Below are 4,635 nucleotides of genomic sequence, written 5' to 3'. Positions count from 1 at the left end.
CCTGTATCTAAATGTCTAACTCCCTTGCAAGACTAGGGAACATTTTACCAATTATTTCCCTTAATCAGTTGTTAAAACTTTTTGCTTGTTATTCCCCCATACAAATCATTGGTATTCCCATGGAATCCATTGTATACCATGAATCTATATATTGGTATTCCATTGGAATACCAATGATTTGTATGTTTGGAGACTTTATGTAGTTCCATATTTCTTGAAGGCTTCATTTATTCTTTTTTATTCTTGCTTCTTTATTTTTGCTTGACTGGGTTAATTAAAAAACCTGTCTTCAAGTTTTGATGTCTCTTCTGCGTATTCTAGTCTACTGTTGGAGCTTTCAACTGTATTTTGTTATTCCTTCAATATTTTTCATTTCCAGAAGTTCTATTTTTAAGATATTTATCTCCTTGTAAATTTCTCATTCATATCCTGAACTGATTTTTTTGTATTAGTTTTCAGATTTCTTCTGAAACTTACTGAGCTTCTTTAAAATCAATGTTTTGATTCTTTATCTGGCATTTCAAATATTTCATTTTGGTTAGAATCCATTACTAGAGAGTTAGTGTGATTTTTTGGGGTGTATGTGATAATACCCTACTTTTTCATACTTTTAATATTGCTATGTGGTTTTCTTCTCATCTGAAGAAACAATCAATTTTTATTTTTGCATTTACTTTTATTTGGACAGGACTTTTTTTTTTTTTTAGATCTGAAGTGATTTTACTTTTATTTCCTTCACTTTAAGCCAATCTTGAAATTTCACTGTGATTTCTGGGGTCAGGGCAGAAAGAAGGTGGTGTTAAGAATCATCAAGGCTGTGGCTCAGTTGGCCCATGGAGGTGCAGGCAGGGTGAGCCCTCACTGGGGCAGCTAGAGGAGCACAGACTGTCTGCTGGCAGGTAAGTGATGTTCCAAGAGCATGAGAGCTGGAACATGATGTCCTCTATGGCTTCCAGCTTGTGCAGCTCAATCAGGCCATCCCCTGTGGTGGTCAGTGAGTTGGCAATCAGCTTGGCTGCTTTGGAGTTGCCCTCAGCAGAGATGATGGCTGCCTTTTTCTGCTGCTCAGCCTTTTTCCACCACAAATCTGGCCCTCTCTGCTTTCTGCTGAGTCACCTGTTTGGCTTTCACCACTTCTGTGAACTCCTTCCCAAAGGTCTGATACACCAATGACATGTTGTCCAGGATGAGCCCAAAGGTGGCTGCTCACTCCTTAAGATCATTGCTCACCTGCCTGGAGACCAGCTCTCTCTGTGTGATTAGTTCTCCAGCATCAAAGTGAGCCACCACTGACTCGAGGACCTCTATAGTGATGGACAGCAGCACATGCTCATCATAGTCCTCTCCAATGCTGGTATAGATGTGAGGAAGCTGGCTAGCAAAACACCAGAATAGGATGTGGAGTGTGATGTTGACATTCTCTAAATCTTCACTACCTGTGATGACTGGGACATTATGTGGTTGAGATGGCAGTCAAAGGTAATTGGTTTTTATACCCATGGGATAAAAAAGTGAGCTCCTTTCCCTACCACAATGTTCTGCACTCCATGGAACTGGTCAAAGATGATGGCTCTGCACCCAGCATCCACATTACATAAGGCAGAGTTCACCACACCTCCTGCAACAGCTAAGGGTGGTCCAAACTTGCTAATGAGCTCAAACACTTTGGCAGTCATGTTTCCTTCTGCTGGAGCTTCCCACACCTGCTTCCACTCTGACCTCCACAAGAATTCCCCAGCCATAGACATGACTTTTTAATTTTTCCTTGAGGATGTGACTATAAGATATGTTGAGTAGGGCCATTTCACTTTGCTTCTGAGTGTGTTTGGTGGCAAAGACTAGTTACAGATAACCTTAGTGTGGTAGGTTTCTCAAATGCCAGCTGTAGTAGCTGTGTACCAGGTGGCTGAACAGGCTTATGGTCTTCTGAGAAGCTGGAGGAGTGGAGGCCAAAGAAGCTTCTCTCATTCTCAACTGCTGTGCAGTTGTGTCAGCAGATTTTGTATTTGGTTGTGCTGCTTGACCTCCAGGCCAGTAGGTGGCACTTGCAGGTAAGAGATGGCTATGGTGGTAGCAATTGGGTTTCTCTTGATCTTTGTTTACCAGGAGAAGTTTTCCAGTGTCCCAGGCATTGGGCTGCGCTGTGGAATGCTCAGTGGCTTGGGTTCTATGCTCAGCCTCAGTGGGAGTTGTGGGGGTGAAGCTATTGGAGCTGGGCTGGGCTAGCCTGCACTCAGGCTTCCTAATGGTGGGTGCAAGTATCTGCTCCGATGAGCCCAGGGGGCAGTTGCCAAATGCCTGGAGATATTCCCAGGTAAGGAGTGAAAAACAGCCACTGCACAAAGTTTCTTGCATGGGAAGGGAGGGGTGGCACAAGCTCCTAGACTAGGTGAGTGAGTGTGATACTTACTTATCTCTCACTTCACAGATCCAGCTGTGCTCACTCCCTCATTTTGACCAGGAGAGCAAGGCTGGGCACTCAGTAAAGTTGCATGCAGATTGGCTTTAAATTGCAAAGCTGTTCATGTCTGCAAATTTCACCACCTGTGCAAAACCACAGGTCTCCAGAAAACTTCCTCCTTCTCTGATCCCATGAAGAGGCAGAGCCAAATTCCAGTGTCCGTAATTGCAGTACACTCCAAACTTGCTCCTCAGTTCTATCTGTGGGAGCTCTTCCCTCACTCCAGACCCAGGACTCCAATCTCCAGCCCAAGACTCCCTAATGCCCATGGCAGGCACTGCTGCTAAGTAGCCCTATCCCACCAAGTTTGGGATGAGCCAGGATTGAGAATAGTATCTTCCAATTGGGTCCTAGATTTGAGAAAATGCCTAGGACGCTGCTCAGTGTCTTTTCTTCTCACAGTATCCAAGCCTTTCCCCCAGTTAGCTCCAGGGCTTGGGAGGGACAAGGTGCTTTCCTCTGGCCTGGGAGGCACAATTCCCCAATGGAAAGTTAGAATGTAGAGTGATATGCTTTGGGTCTGTGGCCCCCACCAAGTCTCATGTTGAATTCTAGTCCCCAGTGTTGGAGGTGGGGCCTGGTGGGAGGTGGTTGGATCATGGGAGTGTATTTCTCATGAGTGGTTTAGCATCATCCTTTCAGCACTGTTCTTGTGATAGTGAGTGAGTTCTCGTAAGATCTAGTTGTTTAAAGGTGTGCAGCATCTCCCCTCTTACTCTGTCTTGCTCCTGCTCCTGCCATGTGAGACACTTTGCTCCCCTTTCGATTTCTGCCATGATTGGAAGCTTCCTGAAGCCTCCGCTGAAGCAGAACCTGCTATGCTTCCTGTACAGGCTGCAGAACCATGAACCAATTAAGCCTCTTTTGTTTATAAATTACCCAGTCCCGGGTCTTTTTTACAGCAATGAGAGAATGGACTAACTCATAGAAAGACACCGTCTCCCCTTCTCATGTACTGGGGCTTCACTCACATTTCTCAGCCAGATGCTGCTATGCAAACTGCCTGCCTACCTTGTCTTTCCTGAGATCTGAACTGTCCTTTGTTTTTCGGTTGAATTCTCGTGTTCCTTCTTGAATAAAAGATCACAGTGTGAATCTCTAAACACTGTTTTGCTTCTTCCAAGTAGGTGAAGGATGCTAGAAAAGCATCTAATCTTCCATCATGGGGGAGAAAAGCAGAATTGTTTTTTAAATGTTTATTTCACTTGGGTTTTATTGAACTTTTAGGATTTGTGGTTTTATAGTCTTCAAATTTGGAAATATTTTAGCCACATTTTTTCAATTTTTTTGGTCCCCACTTCAATTCTCACCTTTTATTCTGGACTCCAATTACATGTATTTTATTCTGCTTGATATTATTCCACTAAGGCTTTTTTTTTTTTTTGAGACGGAGTCTCACTCTGTCGCCCAGGCTAGAGTGCAGTGGCTCGATCTCGGCTCACTGCAAGCTCTGCCTCCTGGGTTCATGCCATTCTCCTGCCTCAGCCTCCCAAGTAGCTGGGTCTACAGGCGACCACCACAATGCCTGGCTAATGTTTTTGTATTTTTTTAGTAGAGACAGGGTTTCACTGTGTTAACCAGGATGGTCTCAATCTCCTGACGTTGTGATCTGCCTGCCTCAGCCTCCCAAAGTGCTGGGATTACAGGAGTGAGCCACCACGCCCGGCCTCCACTAAGGCTTTTTAAAAACTTTTTTTCCCTGTGCTATTCATTTTAAGTAGTCTCTGAATTAGGTATTTGTTGCTGCTCAACAAATTATTCTAAAAATTAATAGGTTAAACCAATGATAAACATATATCAAATGATTTCTGTGGATCATGAATTTGGGTGTGACTTAGCTAATGGTTCTGGCTTGGAGTGTCTCTCATCAAGTTGCAGTCAAGATATTGTCTTAGCTGTAAACTAGTTCAACCATTGTGGAAGTCCGTGTGGCGATTCCTCAGGGATCTAGAACTAGAAATATGATTTGACCCAGCCATCCCATTACTGGGTATATACCCAAAGGACTATAAATCATGCTGCTATAAAGACACATGCACACGTATATTTATTGGGGCACTATTCACAATAGCAAAGACTTGGAACCAACCCAAATGTCCAACAACGATAGACTGGATTAAGAAAATGTGGCACATATACACCATGGAATACTATGCAGCCATAAAAAATGATGA

At 43.7% G+C, this 4,635-nt stretch overlaps 1 pseudogene; it reads right to left on the bottom strand.

Moving 5' to 3' along the window:
- Positions 1 to 858: 858 nt before the first annotated feature.
- LOC100592893 lies at positions 859 to 1,676 on the bottom strand (annotated as a pseudogene).
- Positions 1,677 to 4,635: the final 2,959 nt, after the last annotated feature.

The sequence above is a fragment of the Nomascus leucogenys genome, chromosome 12 (genome assembly GCF_006542625.1).
Source record: "Nomascus leucogenys isolate Asia chromosome 12, Asia_NLE_v1, whole genome shotgun sequence".
Lineage (NCBI taxonomy): Eukaryota > Metazoa > Chordata > Mammalia > Primates > Hylobatidae > Nomascus > Nomascus leucogenys.
Note: the sequence above shows the minus strand (reverse complement) of the source record. Positions and strands in the feature narration are given on the sequence as shown.